General features: G+C 34.1%; 2 long non-coding RNA genes across 2 annotated transcripts; both read left to right on the top strand.

Annotated features, from left to right (window-relative positions):
* The first annotated feature begins 514 nt into the window (after nucleotides 1-514).
* LOC146946048 (uncharacterized) lies at nucleotides 515-2,739 on the top strand. Its single transcript, XR_015026588.1, has 2 exons — nucleotides 515-747; nucleotides 2,501-2,739. It is a non-coding gene; the product is annotated as an uncharacterized LOC146946048 (long non-coding RNA).
* A 2,300-nt stretch (nucleotides 2,740-5,039) lies between these two features.
* LOC146946047 (uncharacterized) lies at nucleotides 5,040-8,795 on the top strand. The gene is made up of 2 exons (XR_015026587.1): nucleotides 5,040-6,844; nucleotides 8,598-8,795. It is a non-coding gene; the product is annotated as an uncharacterized LOC146946047 (long non-coding RNA).
* Nucleotides 8,796-22,269: the final 13,474 nt, after the last annotated feature.

Below are 22,269 nucleotides of genomic sequence, written 5' to 3'. Positions count from 1 at the left end.
ACTCTTCTCTTTGTAGATCTTGTTTTTTCTGCCATTATTCAATTTTATTTCGCAGTAAAAGTTGAATAAAAAACTTATCAATTGATGAAGATAGAAATAAATGGACATTAAAGTATATTTTCACACCTTAAAAATCCACATATTGTGTAAAAAAAATATATGCAAAACTACATACATGGCTAGTTAATTGATACCTATTGAGTAATAACAACATATTACCCTAAAATGAATTTTATGGTTGTCTATTACTGTAACATCCCGCTCGTCTGCTAATGGAAAGTTTATCTGACAAACGTATCAGAGGACTAAGAGTCATAGAAAACGAGTTTGGTGAAGAATGTTATGTACGATGGAGGATATTATTAAGTGATATTAGTAAAGTATGGACTTATGTATCAGAGTCAATCGAACACGCTTAAGGCAAGGGCATAATGGTAATTGCTCGCAAAAGGGGTATTTAAGTGATTTTGGCTCCAAAATCTCTCATTTCCAATTCTCTTTCTCTCTCTAGGTTAAGAGAAGAGAATTCTCTCTTCCTTCTCTCTAACCCACGCCCTCCCTCTCCACTCTAAATCATCCAATCTTCCTCTAAACATGATCAAGCAAGGATTAAGGTGGTTTAGCAAGCAAGAAGCAAGTGGAGGAAAGGATTTAAGCATGGTTTTGGATGGAAGCTAAAGATTGAGAATGTATCAAAAGCTAGGGTTTGATGCTTGAAGCTTGAAGTTATGCAAGAAACATGTTTAGGTGAGTTCCATAGATAGTTTACCTACCTTTGGTTGTGTAAATTCATGTTAGAAAGGATTGAATTATGTTTATGTGAGGTTTAGAACCCTAATGTTCTCTTGATCAATTCTTGTGATTTATATGTTAAAATTGCCATGAGATATGTTTAAATAAGTCTATGTATGTTGTTGGATGGATTTGGTGCATTACAGGGTCGAATTGGACGAGTTTTGGGTCGAAAATGGCGAAAACCCGCGGCCGGAACACGCGAAAACGCAGAATTCGCAGCGCTGCGCCTGAACAAGGGCGCTAGGCGCCCACAAGTCAGGGAGCCAGCGCTAGGCGCCCTCCCTCTGGCGCCAGGCGCCCCAGACAGGACAACGTTCGCGTTGTTCTGCGCTCGGGTGCTTGGGGGCTGTCGCGTGGGGGTCCGTATCGATCGTTTCGAAGTGTTCTTTCACTGTTTTTACTTATCTTTCTACTGGAACAAGTTTGGCTTTATCAAATCATGAAATTTGTAAACGGCTCGTAACTTGGGTTTATGGCATTTTCGGTCTTTAGAAAGTATTGAAAATTTGCACGCATCGTCAATTGATCCTTGCATCCTTAATCGTGGCAATCTTAGCATGTAACACGAGGGTGGCTCAAGAGAGCTTAAGTATGATGGGGTAGTAATAAACTAAGGAAGGGAATGTATGTAGAGTCTCGGCTTAGCTAGTCGAGAACTAGTATGTTTAGCAAGAATCCCTAGAAAGATAAGACGCGAAGTGTAATCTCTTCGCACAAGAGCTAGTATGATTTAGCAAGTACGTAAGCCGTGGTTTGACTAGTTAGTCTCTTCACCATGATTAGGTATGTTTATGAACAAGTATAGGTTACCAATAATCGGATCGATCAAGGTTCCGAGGTAAACATGTATGTATGATTATGTTTAACTTATGCACGACAAGACTATGACTAATAAGTGTAGGTGACATGTCTCTTGATATCCACATCAGGGGGATACAAGGGGTTCTCATTATGAGAACGATTCAAGCCGTAAGGGACCCGCATGTCACTGAGTAACAAGACGTAGGTGCTCGTGTCTCTTGTTATCCACGCCAGGGGGATACGGGAGGTTCTCGACCTAAGGGGAACGGTTTAAGCCGCAAGGGACCCGCACGACACCGAGGGAGTCCGATGTACGTACATCGGTCATGTATGGGATTGATTTCGGGGTTACTCCACCAGGGACTATCCGTAAAATGAACCAAGATAATAATGTTTGTTCAACGCTAACATAAATGAACTTAGATACGTTTATGCAAGCTATGGCTATGATTATGTTTAAGAATGTATTCATGTACGATATGTTAGGCATAAGGGCATGAGATGATATAAGATAAGTTCAAGTTATGTATAAAACAAGTAAAGAATATGATACCGATGACGGTCTTAGGATTCCCCTAATCGTCCGGTTTAGAATCGTGTCATGATTATGTTATGCTTAGGCCTCGATACTTAGCGTGTATTTTTGGCAATGCGGTTTTAGGTTCCCCTTCGACCGCCATGACACGTATAGGAAGTGAAGCCTATAACAAGTGAGATATGACTATGACGGCCCTAGTATGCACTACCGTCTAAGTATGCATGTCCCCACACACGTATAATCAACCGTCAGGTTGTAATGTAGACACGTGGTGACCGTAGGTTTCCCCTTGAGGTTGCCTATAGCCTAGGATTTAGGGGAACTCACTGAGACATTATGTCTCATCCCAATCCTTATTTGTTTCAGATAATCAGGATGTTTATGCATGTTCGGAGCCAGATGGATATTACTTCAAGGGTTCGTTCGTGAAGCTGCAGGATGTTATGGACTTCAAGGATGTATTTTTATGTATGGATAAGTTGTATTGTATTATTATTTAAACGAACGGAACTTGATGTAATTATTATTCATTCGAAGTTTTTAATTGTTGTATATTTTAATGTATCCTGTACTAATATTAACGCACGTGCCAGACTTTCTAGATACATCTGGTATGGGTGTTACAATTGGTATCAGAGCAGGTCGATTCAGACCGTGCCTTGGGTCATTAAATTACAACTAAGGTAGTGGGACCATTGGGTTCCGGGTAAATGTTCTAGTTGTTGATGTTTGTTGAGCCTGATCAACTCAATTTAACATTCAGTGATTAGAATGGATGCCTGAGAGCTGAATAGGACCCAGGAGGAATGAAGTATATGATGAAGTAGTTTGATCGTGCCAAAAGGTGGCCGGTGAACTAATCAAGTAGAAGTGTGAATCCTCTGGGAATGTAAAGCATGTTAAGAAGAAACATTCCGACAATGTCAGGTAAGATGATAATGATACTCCATGTACCCGTAAGTGAAGAAGTTGGATATGTGTATCTAACCATGACCGAAAGTTTTGGTAAGAGTTGTTGTTGGAACAGGTTTAAGATATTCTAGAATGTCCGAACAAGGCTACAAGGTAGTAAGAGGTTGGTGTATGTTGGCGGAGTCAGCAGGCTCTCAGGAATAGCATTATATGAATGAAGTTAACTATATGTATGTTTGGAAGTTGCATAAGTAGCAACGTAATGAAGTAAGCCATTCTTAGCAGATGAAGTTAAGGTTTATGTGGAAATTTTATGTTAGGAAAACGTGATGACAAGATATCAGTTTCTAATGTGCCTTGAATGGAACCGAATGATGTTAATGCTTGCCATGCAAATGTTATAGAATTGTTTTAAGATGTTTGGAAGGAATGATATGCATTGGGATACTTGAGGAAATAAAATTTTTATGTAAAATACGATTTTCCTTTTGGAAAGCTGAGTTGAAGAAAATACACCAATAGCGAACCTGGATCAATTTTTTTTTCTTCAGTTTTTCTTCGAAAACTGTTATTTCGACTCTAGGGTCAGTAGTAGCTATTGGGGGTTGTTTTCACAATCTTTTATATAACCAACACTCTCTATAACATCAAGTATTGAATGCACATCACATCCTATGATTTCTGAGGAAGAAAATGCATGGACAAGTATTAACGGAAATCAATCCGGTTTAAGGTAGCTTTGGAGGTTAATGTGTCAAGAGCCAAGATCAATAGTACAAAGTTCCGGCATATGACTGGATAAAGTGAATGCGTATGCATGAGGTAAGAAGCAAGAAATTTAATTGGTGCAAGTTATAAGACATCACAAAGTTTTCGGATTATGTGGAATTATGGCGTAACTCTCGAACTTATGTTTTGCTTAACGAACATGCTAGGGCTCGATATGATGTCGGATCATTAAGTTTAAATAATTTTAGAAAGATTACGCGTATGGGTGATTGAAGTTAACATTTTGGAAATTCACAAGATTTTTCTAGGAACCGGTTTGCTACGACACTCGTAGAGCGAGCTAGACTCATTAGAATCTAGAATTGATGACACGTATGTGTTATCAACTCGTTCTATGATTTTATAGTAACAGCCGGGGCCAAAACTCAATATATTTATAAAGTAGAAAATTATCAACGTCAATGACCTGTGCGCTAGTTTACGAAGTTTTCTTTAAAAGGAAAAAATTAATGAGCAAGCATTGGTATGATTAAGCAAAATATAGTCCGCGGGAATGCGAAGGTACAAGGATTAGATGTTCAAGAAAGTTATGTTCAAGTGCTAGATGGGTTGTTAATGGAAATTGAGTTTACTCAAAAATAAGTTCAGATATGACATGTATGGTAAGTGCAACCAGCAAGAAAGTAAGGTTTACCCCCGAGTCAAGTATTATGAGCATAAGATAAACCATCATGAGTTTTGAAATCACAAGACAAGTGTAAGGTTGTGATGTTTGTTACAACATGGAAAATCTTGAGAATAATTCAAGAAGTAAATAATCAAGGGATAAGCATGAATTGAAGTCTCAATTGCTCTAACGGATTAGAGTATTAGTTTGAGCCAACCAATGGGAATCAGAGTAGCGCTACGGAAGTTAATGGTAATCATGAAACGTGGAATTTTAGTATGTATGAATCTTCGTGAAGAATGTTCGGTTGGAAACACAAGTTTAACAAGAATGCATCATAAGACATGCAAGGAGTTCTCGATGTGATAAAAAAGGATGAATTCTTATTCAAGCATTGTTGGCTAAGGTATAAGTTTAAGTATGTGTCGTCATCTAGGTAAGATGAAAAGGACAAGAATTGTCGTATGATAATTGGTCAAGATGCATGAATGATGATAATAGAAAACATGTACGGATCAGAAGGTTACGTTCTGTGACTTAGGTAAAGAATCAAAGCATCAAGAGCGATAACCGAATGAGATAATGCGGAGAATCAAGTTTAGTGTTTCGAAGAAGAGAAATAAGTTTATGTTAAGAGGTCCAAGGATTTCTTATGGATATGAAAGTGGTATGGCAAGTATGAATATCGGTTGAATAAGAAAAGAATTTATCTTCGAAGTTAAGTATGTTGTCATGAAAGGAGGTGCAACTCTCGAGTTGATGCAAGGAGAATCATACTCTCGTATGCAATACTTGTTGAGTGAAAACGATACTTGTTAAGACATGTTAAGTTATGATTTTAAAACTTTTAAAAGTTAAGATTGGTATTATGGAACTTGGGAATGATGTTTTTATTTAAACTTATGGAATTATACATTTTTGAAACTGATGAGGTCCGTTGTAAGTGGACTCACTTACGACGTACAAACTTCAGGACCAACTTGTCGTGGACAAGTTTTGGGCGAATTGTTAAAATCTTTTCCAAAAATATCGAAACTCGTCCGGTGGTTCTGTGGCACCTTTATACAATCAGTTTTAGAAATGATAAAATCTTTTTAATCATGTATAAATTCGTTCCAAGAACCCGAATACCAAAATTTAAGAAAGATTCATTTAAAGAAGATTTTAGAACACGTATCGTTATCCTTTAACAAGAGGCGGCACTTGAAAGTATGTACATGTTATGGAAACGACAAGGTTCGTATGAAGCCAATGTCAGGTAGAATACATGGAAATGTTTCAAGAATGTTGACGTAAGTACAAGTGGAATTTCTAGCAAGTTTCAAGAGCATGTGAACCGCAACGTTGGCTATTAGATTGTCAGATGACGTGGCTAATCGATATCACTTTTTCATGTCAAGCAATATGAGTTATTCCTTAGTACGGGTGATAAGATGCAATGAGACCGAAAGATTTCCTAAGACTCGGAAGGGATAAGTGATAAGTGGAATTGTTCATATGAGTAATACAGGTAAGCATTGCAGGGCAAACCTGGGCTCTGGTAGGATTCCAGTTAAAAGGCAAACCCTGAGTGTTCATGTCTATGACAAGATACCATTAGGCATGGTTTATGTTAAGCGGGTAAGATCCGAGTCTGGGACAATAAGTTTATGTCTAGCAAGGTAAGTTCTGAAACATGATATGCTAAGAAGACCCTAATTTTAAGTGATGTTAGGATTAAGAAGGCTATGTTCAGTTATATGCAGGTTAAGAAACAAGATGAGAAAATGGTGCGATGGACCCTTCCGATATGTACGAATGGAAAGCGTTTGGCTCAGACCCTAGATGGTAAGTTTTTTTTTGTCATGAGGATTGGTAGTTGGTCTCTAAATTTTGAGGACGAAATTTCTTTAAGGGGGGTAGAGTGTAACATCCCGCTCGTCTGCTAATGGAAAGTTTATCTGACAAACGTATCAGAGGACTAAGAGTCATAGAAAACGAGTTTGGTGAAGAATGTTATGTACGATGGAGGATATTATTAAGTGATATTAGTAAAGTATGGACTTATGTATCAGAGTCAATCGAACACGCTTAAGGCAAGGGCATAATGGTAATTGCTCGCAAAAGGGGTATTTAAGTGATTTTGGCTCCAAAATCTCTCATTTCCAATTCTCTTTCTCTCTCTAGGTTAAGAGAAGAGAATTCTCTCTTCCTTCTCTCTAACCCACGCCCTCCCTCTCCACTCTAAATCATCCAATCTTCCTCTAAACATGATCAAGCAAGGATTAAGGTGGTTTAGCAAGCAAGAAGCAAGTGGAGGAAAGGATTTAAGCATGGTTTTGGATGGAAGCTAAAGATTGAGAATGGATCAAAAGCTAGGGTTTGATGCTTGAAGCTTGAAGTTATGCAAGAAACATGTTTAGGTGAGTTCCATAGATAGTTTACCTACCTTTGGTTGTGTAAATTCATGTTAGAAAGGATTGAATTATGTTTATGTGAGGTTTAGAACCCTAATGTTCTCTTGATCAATTCTTGTGATTTATATGTTAAAATTGCCATGAGATATGTTTAAATAAGTCTATGTATGTTGTTGGATGGATTTGGTGCATTACAGGGTCGAATTGGACGAGTTTTGGGTCGAAAATGGCGAAAACCGGCGGCCGGAACACGCGAAAACGCAGAATTCGCAGCGCTGCGCCTGAACAAGGGCGCTAGGCGCCCACAAGTCAGGGAGCCAGCGCTAGGCGCCCTCCCTCTGGCGCCAGGCGCCCCAGACAGGACAACGTTCGCGTTGTTCTGCGCTCGGGTGCTTGGGGGCTGTCGCGTGGGGGTCCGTATCGATCGTTTCGAAGTGTTCTTTCACTGTTTTTACTTATCTTTCTACTGGAACAAGTTTGGCTTTATCAAATCATGAAATTTGTAAACGGCTCGTAACTTGGGTTTATGGCATTTTCGGTCTTTAGAAAGTATTGAAAATTTGCACGCATCGTCAATTGATCCTTGCATCCTTAATCGTGGCAATCTTAGCATGTAACACGAGGGTGGCTCAAGAGAGCTTAAGTATGATGGGGTAGTAATAAACTAAGGAAGGGAATGTATGTAGAGTCTCGGCTTAGCTAGTCGAGAACTAGTATGTTTAGCAAGAATCCCTAGAAAGATAAGACGCGAAATGTAATCTCTTCGCACAAGAGCTAGTATGATTTAGCAAGTACGTAAGCCGTGGTTTGACTAGTTAGTCTCTTCACCATGATTAGGTATGTTTATGAACAAGTATAGGTTACCAATAATCGGATCGATCAAGGTTCCGAGGTAAACATGTATGTATGATTATGTTTAACTTATGCACGACAAGACTATGACTAATAAGTGTAGGTGACATGTCTCTTGATATCCACATCAGGGGGATACAAGGGGTTCTCATTATGAGAACGATTCAAGCCGTAAGGGACCCGCATGTCACTGAGTAACAAGACGTAGGTGCTCGTGTCTCTTGTTATCCACGCCAGGGGGATACGGGAGGTTCTCGACCTAAGGGGAACGGTTTAAGCCACAAGGGACCCGCACGACACCGAGGGAGTCCGATGTACGTACATCAGTCATGTATGGGATTGATTTCGGGGTTACTCCACCCGGGACTATCCGTAAAATGAACCAAGATAATAATGTTTGTTCAACGCTAACATAAATGAACTTAGATACATTTATGCAAGCTATGGCTATGATTATGTTTAAGAATGTATTCATGTACGATATGTTAGGCATAAGGGCATGAGATGATATAAGATAAGTTCAAGTTATGTATAGAACAAGTAAAGAATATGATACCGATGACGGTTTTAGGATTCCCCTAATCGTCCGGTTTAGAATCGTGTCATGATTATGTTATGCTTAGGCCTCGATACTTAGCGTGTATTTTTGGCAATGCGGTTTTAGGTTCCCCTTCGACCGCCATGACACGTATAGGAAGTGAAGCCTATAACAAGTGAGATATGACTATGACGGCCCTAGTATGCACTACCGTCTAAGTATGCATGTCCCCACACACGTATAATCAACCGTCAGGTTGTAATGTAGACACGTGGTGACCGTCGGTTTCCCCTTGAGGTTGCCTATAGCCTAGGATTTAGGGGAACTCACTGAGACATTATGTCTCATCCCAATCCTTATTTGTTTCAGATAAGCAGGATGTTTATGCATGTTCGGAGCCGGATGGATATTACTTCAAGGGTTCGTTCGTGAAGCTGCAGGATGTTATGGACTTCAAGGATGTATTTTTATGTATGGATAAGTTGTATTGTATTATTATTTAAATGAACGGAACTTGATGTAATTATTATTCATTCGAAGTTTTTAATTGTTGTATATTTTAATGTATCCAGCACTAATATTAACGCACGTGCCAGACTTTCTAGATACATCTGGTATGGGTGTTACAATTACAAGTTATATAAATTGACATTACTTTAGAATTTTTTAAGAAAAACAAAAGCATGTGTTTGTTTGCATTAATGAAAATCATTTCAAAATAAAACATTTTAGAGTGTTGCATGATAAGGTTGTGTGATATGCTACTTTTGGGAAACAATTTGCCAACATTAACACACATGGATAAATAAAATGAAAAGCGTCACAAGCATAACTGTATACCTTTAGATCGGAAAATGAATTGAAAGTGAGAGAAGGATTGAAGGAGAGAGGGATATATTTAGTGAAAGAAATGTTTGGTATTTATAGAATATTCAAGATGCATGTAAACATGGAAGGCAAGGAAAATATGGAATCAATCACTCAAAAATTTATTTTCATTACCATTTTTTTGGTTGCCTACTTAACTATTGTACCAATAACTAGGAAGTTGATTTTTATTACTTTTTTTTGCCTGATTAAATATGGTATCGATCACTCTGAATTTGTCCAGTAGGGACTTATTTTAAGGGACTAATTGTCTCTTTTGTGATGGTAGTTCAAGTATTGACTAATTGAGTTGTCTCGGTTTTATTTTCTAACATATTATATGTAATTTTGAATTTTTTTCAGCAATCAAGTTGAGTTTTTTGAATTGTGTTTTTTCACTCTATATTACATTTTAATTTTGTTTTTTAAATGATAAAACATCTAGAGAAGAAGCCTCTAATGTAAAAAAGAAGAATATGTTGAAGGGAGTTCAATTACATATTAAAGGACCAAGGGGAAGGAAACCCATACAATATGAGGAGTTGCTTGAATAATATGTGTGGATGTCCATAAGTTATTTTTCCATACCTTTGACTTGTACCTTGTATTCTCATATAAGTATGACACATCATTTGACAGAAAAGTAATTACAAGTTAATAATATAATACACTCATTTTTTTTAACGGAGAATAGACTTATTTTTCTCTTTTTATCTCTGTGATATCACCTGTTGTTTTTTTTTTTCTCTTTACAAAATATACTTTTGTTGTTATTGAGGAGTTTTGTAACACGTATTTCCCTTTTTTTTTCTTTCCTTTGTCAGCTTTGCAATAAATGGAAAATTGAATTGTCTTTATTAATATCAATATGAGACCCTAGTAATTCGAAGTTCAATCGTGAGGGAGGTATAGTTTGAACAAGAATTTTTTTTCTCCCAATAATTGAACTCGGGTTCTACCGAATGATTCATCATTTGGTGGAGCTCATTAAGCACGTGAGCTTAATTTTTTTCTTCTACATACTCATAATACTCATTGATACTTTAATATCAAATTATTTTTTATTTTCACTTTATTACATTTCAATTTCTATTTTAAATTATGTTGTTTTGGTAAATCATTAAATGATTTTCTTATTCTATCATGTTTGTTTCCAACTAAACTAATATTCATGATAATATTTTTAACTAGAGAAACAACATAAAATAAATTTCAAAATTAACTTATCATATAACGTTGTCTCATCATCAAACATTGAACTGAGATAAGATCTGTTACAATTATCAAATCTCGCCTCTACCACTTTTTTTTTTATAATTAAACAAAATGTTGCTGGTCTCTCCAGTAATTATATAAGTCTAAGAAATATCCAATGACGCATTTATCGAGAGATAGCTAGAGTGGCCCCTACGTAAGTCTTACGCATATACATTTTTAATTTATAATTTTTTAATGCTAATAAATATTAAGTACTCATTCACTTCAATCCAACAACTCATTAGAAATTATTCCTTTCAGAAAAAAAAAACTCTTTAGAAATTATTAAATGCACTATATCAATAACTTTACATTATTCCATTTCAACGATTCTTAATTTTTTAATTCATAAAGTATCCAATGAGACCATCATTTTTGATATATATATATATATATATATATAGAGAGAGAGAGAGAGAGAGAGAGAGAGAGAGAGAGAGAGAGTAGAAGCCTTTGATTTTCACAACAATTCCTCTTAGTTTTTCTCTATTAAAGGAATAAAAAAATATCTTCATGTTATTAGAGAGATCATCGCCCATTAGAGATACTTTAATAATATTATAATACTAATAGCTTAATAGTTATATAATTCTTATATGTTTTTGGGGTTAAAATATCCCCGAACTTAACCAACTAACTAAACTCAAATGGTTATGGAGCTCCACCAAAAGAATAAATTGTTCTGGAGAATCTAAGTTAGATTCGTACGAGAAGTTATTTTTGGTTAGGTTTAACTTATTTGTTAACCGAACTATGTATTATCAGGAGGTCTTTTTCTAAAAACCGGGGGATTAACACGAAAAAAAATTCTCAAAATTTGTTATTTATGATCAGTACATTTGTATGTGTTCTATTAATTCATGGGTGGTGATTTCAAGAAGTGAATTATTAACATTTTAAGAAGTTAATTAGAATTATCGTTTAAATAAAGAAGTTTATTAATTGTTTAATGATTAATGATTTTTTTTTAAGACATTAACACATTAAATGACATCCTATTGAAGTTTAAAGTTGTTGTTGTTTAATTTCTATTTCCAACCAAAAATCATGTTACTTTTATTGACATTTAATGATGTTAATGCAAAAATTATGAAATAAACATAGGTTTTTTAATCGGCAAAATTTATTAGTAGCGCAACTCCAAACACAAGATGCGCAAAGATATAATTACAAATACTTGTGAAAAATGAAAAACGCACTGTCATTGTGGTTCACTATAAATATATTAATTTTCACAACTCACAATTTCCTCTTCCAATTTTTTTTTGAAGGAGATTTCCTCGTACAAGTATTAAATATTTATTTGTTACATTGATTTGATTTGATTTCTTTATTATTGGCTAACCTTTTATTGAATGACGATAAAGAAAAAGAGAATATGTAGTACTACATCCACAACCTGAAAATTAGTACAAGTTGTTCTACATGCACAATACATAAAATAAAATTGATTTTATTTTCTATTATACATAAATGAGAATAGTCATGAAACCTGAATTCCCATTTTTTTTTCATATTATACCTATTTTGCAAACTTATTCTATTTTTTTTTCTCCCACTTTTATCTCAATTTTTTTGTCATCTCGTGCCAATTTTTCACCCCCACTCTTATCCGAATTTTGATCTTTATTAGCAAACCCACTACACATTCATTAATTTCCTCATTTTTTTTAATCATTCATTGAAAACATTGAAGTTGATTCTCAATGACTCATTCATATTTAAGTTTACAATGCATGAACATATACCACACTACTAGTTTTAGGACCTTTAGCAACATTGAATTGTGACATTAATTTAATTGTTTCCCATAAACAAAGAAATAGTGTCTGTAAACCTAAAACAAATAGTGATTAGTAACAATTTTTTCCAAACATCATTACAGTAGTTTACACACACACACACACACACACACACACACACACACACACACACACACACACACACACACATATATATATATATATATATATATATATATATATATATGAGGTAAGATCAAATGATACTAATGTGTCAAATTAAATTTGAAACCAAATCCTAGTCATTAATATAACTTTAATCTAACAAATCACATCAATTAATTAACTGCTCACATGAAATATCAAATGACCCACCTTTTAAGTTTAGAAATAATTTATATATTCATTCTTGTTTTGGTTAATTACTTACCCAAAAATACCCTGATTTTATATCTGTTATTTTTTTGTTTTGTTGAAGGATTATGTATCTCCTATTATTATCTTGCACATACTTCACCCATATTTCATTTCTCCAATTAACGCTGGTTTGTGTAGCTCTTGTCCAAAATATAATTGCCCTTGTTTGTGTAACCCTTATTTCTTTATTAAGTTTATTCCTATTAACTTTTTTCCTTGTAAATCCCAAAGAGAATTGTTTTAAAGAGGGCCTTGGATGCCAAAAACATGAAAAAAGTGTATAATGACTAATTCTCTTATTGAAGTTTTTTGTGTTATGTTGTCAGAAATTCACACCACGACGACCACAATCCGTAACACATAATTCATACCAAGTGAAATCACAAAATTCTATACGCGGCTGCGATTGTTATTTAATAGTTTGGCCGAGACAACAACAGACAAAAATATACGCGACCACGATTGTTATTTAATAGTTTGGCCGAGACAACAGCAGACAAAAATAATGAAACAAAAACTAGTTTTTATAGAAATAGACAACACCCAGTTTAACTAACGACCGCTCTCTCACAAAATCAAACATGTCTTCGTCTGAAGATCAACTTAATTTTTAACAAGGGAAATACACGAAGCAAATAACTACAAAATCAAGTCCATATAACAGTTGTTAACACCTGAGCGATAAAGAGAGAAAGAGATACGAGAGAAGCACAACATGTGTTGGTATATAATAAGAAAAATATCAGACAAAACATAACAACATGCATGATTGATTTAGAGAAGCACAATCTCAAAAGATATGATATAATATGTGATTTCTTGTAAAAACATGTATTAGGAACTCAATGGATCACTCAAGTATTATTTAAATAAAAATGAGCAAAGTACACTTTCCATAAATCACATTCATGGTAAGCTCAAAGCATAAATTAAAAAAAAGAAAATGAAAGAGAGAGTAATTGTTAATTGTTGATTACTAGAACTCCAACCAATGCCTCTCAAGGATATTAAAAAAAAAAACAAAAACTAATTAAGTGCATGTAGAAAATAACATGAAACATATAAACAAACATTTTTAAGCTCTTATCTCTAATTTAATGAAACAAATTAGTTTCTTTTTCACTTATTTTTCGCTTACAACTTCGTCGATTATGACATTCTTTTCAGTTGCTTGATCACACATGGTCTCATCTTCAAACCTTCTTCTGTTGGCACAATTAGAACCCAAGTAAACGTAGGTTGAATTGATTTGAGAGAAAACTATAATGTATTATGTTGCAGGGACTGTTGGTCGCCGTGAACCTATCTTTTCTGGTTGACGGTTTATTTACGATTCATTAAAAATAAAATATGGTTTAAATACGCTTGTATCTGGTTTGATATAATGCTCCTCGCTTTCTTCTACACATCATTTTTAAAGCATGAAATGTATTTTTCTGTTGCGCATTTGGATTCACTTAACGGATTTAAATTCATCTAGTTATATTTATATTTATCAATGTTAACCAAGTTATAATTCCCTTTTAAAGGTTGATTATGTCGTTGATGGGTCACAGTCATGTCCCCCAAAATTTTCTACCTCTTTTTTATTTAAAATATTTCACTTTGCTTAAAAGAAAAATATTTGAGAGAAATAACAAATCAAAATAAATCAAAAGAAAAGGACTTGGCTAATTCCTATTAGCAGAAACTACGTATAACCTGAAGATAAAAAGTCCATGGTGATCAGGCAAATCAAATATTCCTTTTTCATTAGTTTTCATATTGTCTCCTTTTGCAACATTCCACAAAAGATAAATATAAATGGTGATTGGAGAGTCCCAATCCCTTATAACATTTTCATTACATGATTATTATATTTAAATAAATTTTCCCTTATTAAATTTATCTCTCAGGAAATTTATCGTCATATGTTACAAGCTATTTGTTCTTGCAAGCTCCCAAACATGAACTCACGATGTGCTCTACTGAACCTTGAGCGTCTGTCAAAATTTAAATTATGGTAAGAAACACCATTTGAGCATCTATAAAATATAATTTAACAGATTTATCATATAATGTAAGGGATAAAATTTAGCGTGCATACCTTCGATGTTATTGGATTTAGAAACAGCACAACTAGTTGCACAATCATAAGCAGCTATTAATGACACCTTATTATCAGCTGTTGTTGACCCTCCACTACATTTTACTACTCCACATCCTGCTGTACAAGCTGCATAAGCACCCATAAATATTCTCGCTATTCTACATCGAGAAGCACACCTGCCAAGACAACCGATTGTCTCCGATACTGAAGAAAGTTCAGGTGTTGATGACATAGGGGGAGAATCATCGGCTTGAGCAACAACGAACATTATCATCACCAATATTGAAGCTATCTTTTTCATCTCATAGTTTGCCATAACTCTTCTCTTTGTAGATCTTGTTTTTTCTGCCATTATTCAATTTTATTTCGCAGTAAAAGTTGAATAAAAAACTTATCAATTGATGAAGATAGAAATAAATGGACATTAAAGTATATTTTCACACCTTAAAAATCCACATATCGTGTAAAAAAAATATATGCAAAACTACATACATGGCTAGTTAATTGATACCTATTGAGTAATAACAACATATTACCCTAAAATGAATTTTATGGTTGTCTATTACAAGTTATATAAAATGACATTACTTTAGAATTTTTTAAGAAAAACAAAAGCATGTGTTTGTTTGCATTAATGAAAATCATTTCAAAATAAAACATTTTAGAGTGTTGCATGATAAGGTTGTGTGATATGCTACTTTTGGGAAACAATTTGCCAACATTAACACACATGGATAAATAAAATGAAAAGCGTCACAAGCATAACTGTATACCTTTAGATCGGAAAATGAATTGAAAGTGAGAGAAGGATTGAAGGAGAGAGGGATATATTTAGTGAAAGAAATGTTTGGTATTTATAGAATATTCAAGATGCATGTAAACATGGAAGGCAAGGAAAATATGGAATCAATCACTCAAAAATTTATTTTCATTACCATTTTTTTGGTTGCCTACTTAACTATTGTACCAATAACAAGGAAGTTGATTTTTATTACTTTTTTTTGCCTGATTAAATATGGTATCGATCACTCTGAATTTGTCCAGTAGGGACTTATTTTAAGGGACTAATTGTCTCTTTTGTGATGGTGGTTCAAGTATGGACTAATTGAGTTGTCTCGGTTTTATTTTCTAACATATTATATGTAATTTTGAATTTTTTTCAGCAATCAAGTTGAGTTTTTTGAATTGTGTTTTTTCACTCTATATTACATTTTAATTTTGTTTTTTAAATGATAAAACATCTAGAGAAGAAGCCTCTACTGTAAAAAAGAAGAATATGTTGAAGGGAGTTCAATTACATATTAAAGGACCAAGGGGAAGGAAACCCATACAATATGAGGAGTTGCTTGAATAATATGTGTGGATGTCCATAAGTTATTTTTCCATACCTTTGACTTGTACCTTGTATTCTCATATAAGTATGACACATCATTTGACAGAAAAGTAATTACAAGTTAATAATATAATACACTTATTTTTTTTAACGGAGAATAGACTTATTTTTCTCTTTTTATCTCTGTGATATCTATTGTTGTTCTTTTTTTTTTTCTCTTTACAAAATATACTTTTGTTGTTATTGAGGAGTTTTGTAACACGTATTTCCCTTTTTTTTCTTTCCTTTGTCAGCTTTGCAATAAATGGAAAATTGAATTGTCTTTATTAATATCAATATGAGACCCTAGTAATTCGAAGTTCAATCGTGAGGGAGGTATAGTTTGAACAAGAATTTTTTTTCTCCCAATAATTGAACTCGGGTTCTACCGAATGATTCATCATTTGGTGGAGCTCATTAAGCACGTGAGCTTAATTTTTTTCTTCTACATACTCATAATACTCATTGATACTTTAATATCAAATTATTTTTTATTTTCACTTTATTACATTTCAATTTCTATTTTAAATTATGTTGTTTTGGTAAATCATTAAATGATTTTCTTATTCTATCATGTTTGTTTCCAACTAAACTAATATTCATGATAATAATTTTAACTAGAGAAACAACATAAAATAAATTTCAAAATTAACTTATCATATAACGTTGTCTCATCATCAAACATTGAACTGAGATAAGATCTGTTACAATTATCAAATCTTGCCTCTACCACTTTTTTTTTTATAATTAAACAAAATATTGCTGGTCTCTCCACTAATTATATAAGTCTAAGAAATATCCAATGACGCATTTATCGAGAGATAGCTAGAGTGGCCCCTACGTAAGTCTTACGCGTATACATTTTTAATTTATAATTTTTTAATGCTAATAAATATTAAGTACTCATTCACTTCAATCCAACAACTCATTAGAAATTATTCCTTTCAGAAAAAAAAAAACTCTTTAGAAATTATTAAATGCACTATATCAATAACTTTACATTATTCCATTTCAACGATTCTTAATTTGTTAATTCATAAAGTATCCAATGAGACCATCATTTTTGATATATATATATATATATATATATATATATATATATATATATAGAGAGAGAGAGAGAGAGAGAGAGAGAGAGAGAGAGTAGAAGCCTTTGATTTTCACAACAATTCCTCTTAGTTTTTCTCTATTAAAATAATAAAAAAATATCTTCATGTTATTAGAGAGATCATCGCCCATTAGAGAGACTTTAATAATATTATAATACTAATAGCTTAATAGTTATATAATTCTTATATGTTTTTGGGGTTAAAATATCCCCGAACTTAACCAACTAACTAAACTCAAATGGTTATGGAGCTCCACCAAAAGAATAAATTGTTCTGGAGAATCTAAGTTAGATTCGTACGAGAAGTTATTTTTGGTTAGGTTTAACTTATTTGTTAACCGAACTATGTATTATCAGGAGGTCTTTTTCTAAAAACCGGGGGATTAACACGAAAAAAAATTCTAAAAATTTGTTATTTATGATCAGTACATTTGTATGTGTTCTATTAATTCATGGGTGGTGATTTCAAGAAGTGAATTATTAACATGTTAAGAAGTTAATTAGAATTATCGTTTAAATAAAGAAGTTTATCAATTGTTTAATGATTAATGATTTTTTTTAAGATATTAACACATTAAATGACATACTATTGAAGTTTAAAGTTGTTGTTGTTTAATTTCTATTCCCAACCAAAAATCATGTTACTTTTATTGACATTTAATGATGTTAATGCAAAAATTATGAAATAAATATAGGTTTTTTAATCGGCAAAATTTATTAGTAGCGCAACTCCAAACACAAGATGCGCAAAGATATAATTACAAATACTTGTGAAAAATGAAAAACGCACTGTCATTGTGGTTCACTATAAATATATTAATTTTCACAACTCACTATAAATATATTAATTGTTCAAGGAAGTAATATGAAGTGGTAGTGAGATGATTTCACTATTTTCCCTTCTCAAGGGAAGTTTAAGAAAACTTAGGGTTTGGTTTGATCAAGAAGCTAAGGCTTTTGTTTTGTTGATTTAGGGCTTATAAGGATCCTATTTCATGGAGTTGGGGAGTGAAGCATGAAAACAACCTTGAAGTTGATTTTGTATTGAAGTCAAGAGTTATGGTTTGGTTCATGGTATGATGAAAGAGGTTTCAAGTTAGGTTTTCTTCAAGATCAAGAAATTATGGTGCTAAGGTTGCAAGAAAGAGCAATAAAATGGATTGGTCTAAGTCAAGGAAGTAAGTATTCAAAGCTAAGGTTTTGGGTATGTTTGAGCTTGGAGCTTGGAGTTGTTTCAAGATTGTGATTAGGTGAGTTCCATAGATAGTTTTCCCACCCGTTGGGAGTATGTTTATGCCATGATAAATTAATATGAACCACATGAAAATTCTAGGGTTTAATGTGTAGGTTTAGTTGCCCTTTTTGCTATGCTTGCTATAATTGCTAATAATTGCCACGAAAATGTTTTACAATGTTTCTTATGACCTCTAAGGGTCATAACATGATTAGAGACACTTGGTTGAGGTTTTTGGGTCAAAAACACCATTTATGCAGGTCTGGACTGTCATAACTCGCCACGGCGAGTAAACAGCTCGCCAAGGCAAGCAAAACACTCTCCCTGGAGTGCTACTCGCCACCAACTCGCCACGGCGAGTAAGTGAACTCGCAACGGCGAGTAAAGGAGCTCGCAATGGCGAGCAAGTGGTACATTCTGGTACTGCTTGCTCGTTCAGGTAGATTCGGTGTTTTTCCGTTCCGGATCCTTTGTGCAGTCTTTTATAAATGTAAACCCCTCAAACTAAGGTCCCAAATGATGATTAAATGAAGCAAGATTTTTATGATAAAGAGGCAATTATTATACATGTTAGCAAGGCATGGCATACGAGAGAATCATGTCAGGAATCGGGTAGTAAGTTACTCTTTGAGCAAGGGAAAACTAGAGCCTCGACATAGTCGTCGAGAACTAGCTAGTTAGCAAGAATTCCTAGGTGATAAGACGTGAAGTATATTATCTTTGCACATGATTAAGAATAAGATAGCAAGCATGCTAAGTCGTGGTTTGATTAGTTGATCTCTCCACTATGATTAAGAAAGTACAAGCATGAACAAGCAAGACTTTACCGCTAATCGGATCGATCAAGGTTCCGAGGTAAAACATGTAAGCATGAATAGGTTACTCCTGTATGAATGACAATACCATGACAAGTATAAGTAGGTGGCATGTCTCTTGCAATCCATGAAGGTATGGATTCAAGGGGTTCTCATTATGAGAACGATTCAAGCCGTAAGGGACCCGCATGTCACCGAAAACGCAAGACTAAGATTATAACCGCATGTCGGTGTTCGTGTCTCTTGATATCCATGAAGGTATGGATACAAGAGGTTCTCGACTCAAGGGGAACGATTCAAGCCGTAAGGGACCCGCACGACACCGAGGGAGTCCGATGTACGTACATCGGTCATGATGGGATTGCTCTCGGGGTTACTCCACCCGGGACTATCCGTAAAATGAACCAAGATAATTGTTTGTTCAACGCTAACATAATAATGAATGAACTTAGATACGTTTATGCATGATATGTATACAATTATGTTTCTTATGATCATGAATATGTTATGACATGTAAGAATGAGTCCATGCACGTTTATGTTTAAGAACTAGAGCACTAGGTGCTATAAGACAAGTACAAGGCATGGAGTAGAACAAGTAAAGAACATGATGCCGATGACGATCTTAGGTTTCCCCTAATCGTCCGGTTTAGAATCGTGCCATGATCATGTTATGTTTAGGCCTCGATACGTAAGCGTATTCTTGGCAATGCGGTCCTAGGTTCCCTCGGCCGCCATGACACGTATAGGAAGTGAAGCCTATAACAAGTTAAGATGAGACTATGACGGCCCTAGTATGCACGACCGTCTAGTATGCAAGTCCCCACACACGTATAATCAACCGTCAGGTTGTAATGTAGACACGTGGTGACCGTAGGTTTCCCCTGAGGTTACCTATAGCCTAGGATTTAGGGGAACTCACTGAGACATTATGTCTCATCCCAATTCTTATTTGTTTCAGATAAACAGGATGGATGGCAAGCTAGTAGCCGAATGGATGTTTCAACAAGTAATCGTTCGTACCCGCAGCAGGATGACATGGATTCTCAAGGACGTATTTATGATATTTGGAAAAGATGAGAAGTATATCTTTGTACGAACGCATATTGTTGTAAATTATATTCATTCGAAATTTTATTGTTGTATATTTTAATGTATCCAGTACTAAATTCAACGCACGTGCTAGACTTTCTAGATACGTCTAGTATGGGTGTTACACACCTTTTAAGTTTAGAAATAATTTATATATTCATTCTTGTTTTGGTTAATTACTTACCCAAAAATACCCTGATTTTATATCTGTTATTTTTTTGTTTTGTTGAAGGATTATGTATCTCCTATTATTATCTTGCACATACTTCACCCATATTTCATTTCTCCAATTAACGCTGGTTTGTGTAGCTCTTGTCCAAAATATAATTGCCCTTGTTTGTGTAACCCTTATTTATTTATTAAGTTTATTCCTATTAACTTTTTTCCCTGTAAATCCCAAAGAGAATTGTTTTAAAGAGGGCCTTGGATGCCAAAAACATGAACAAATTGTATAATGACTAATTCTCTTATTGAAGTTTTTTGTGTTATGTTGTCAGAAATTCACACCACGACGACCACAATCCGTAACACATAATTCATACCAAGTGAAATCACAAAATTCTATACGCGGCTGCGATTGTTATTTAATAGTTTGGCCGAGACAACAACAGACAAAAATATACGCGACCACGATTGTTATTTAATAGTTTGGCCGAGACAACAGCAGACAAAAAATAATGAAACAAAAACTAGTTTTTATAGAAATAGACAACACCCAGTTTAACTAACGACCGCTCTCTCACAAAATCAAACATGTCTTCGTCTGAAGATCAACTTAATTTTTAACAAGGGAAATACACGAAGCAAATAACTACAAAATCAAGTCCATATAACAGTTGTTAACACCTGAGCGATAAAGAGAGAAAGAGATACGAGAGAAGCACAACATGTGTTGGTATATAATAAGAAAAATATCAGACAAAACATAACAACATGCATGATTGATTTAGAGAAGCACAATCTCAAAAGATATGATATAATATGTGATTTCTTGTAAAAACATGTATTAGGAACTCAATGGATCACTCAAGTATTATTTAAATAAAAATGAGCAAAGTACACTTTCCATAAATCACATTCATGGTAAGCTCAAAGCATAAATTAAAAAAAGAAAATGAAAGAGAGAGTAATTGTTAATTGTTGATTACTAGAACTCCAACCAATGCCTCTCAAGGATATTAAAAAAAAAACAAAAACTAATTAAGTGCATGTAGAAAATAACATGAAACATATAAACAAACATTTTTATGCTCTTATCTCTAATTTAATGAAACAAATTAGTTTCTTTTTCACTTATTTTTCGCTTACAACTTCGTCGATTATGACATTCTTTTCAGTTGCTTGATCACACATGCTCTCATCTTCAAACCTTCTTCTGTTGGCACAATTAGAACCCAAGTAAACGTAGGTTGAATTGATTTGAGAGAAAACTATAATGTATCATGTTGCAGGGACGGTTGGTCGCCGTGAACCTATCTTTTCTGGTTGACGGTTTATTTACGATTCATTAAAAATAAAATATGGTTTAAATACGTTTGTCTCTGGTTTGATATAATGCTCCTCGCTTTCTTCTACACATCATTTTTAAAGCATGAAATGTATTTTTCTGTTGCGCATTTGGATTCACTTAACGGATTTAAATTCATCTAGTTATATTTATATTTATCAATGTTAACCAAGTTATAATTCCCTTTTAAAGGTTGATTATGTCGTTGATGGGTCACAGTCATGTCCCCCAAATTTTTCTACCTCTTTTTTATTTAAAATATTTCACTTTGCATAAAACAAAAATATTTGAGAGAAATAACAAATCAAAATAAATCAAAAGAAAAGGACTTGGTGAAGATAAAAAGTCCATGGTGATCAGGCAAATCAAATATTCCGTTTTCATTAGTTTTCATATTGTCTCCTTTTGCAACATTCCACAAAAGATAAATATAAATGGTGATTGGAGAGTCCCAATCCCTTATAACATTTTCATTACATTATTATTATATTTAAATAAATTTTCCCTTATTAAATTTATCTCTCAGGAAATTTATCGTCAT

Source organism: Medicago sativa, chromosome 2 (assembly GCF_051527215.1).
Source record: "Medicago sativa cultivar Bolivia chromosome 2, Bolivia_mono, whole genome shotgun sequence".
NCBI lineage: Eukaryota > Viridiplantae > Streptophyta > Magnoliopsida > Fabales > Fabaceae > Medicago > Medicago sativa.
Note: the sequence above shows the minus strand (reverse complement) of the source record. Positions and strands in the feature narration are given on the sequence as shown.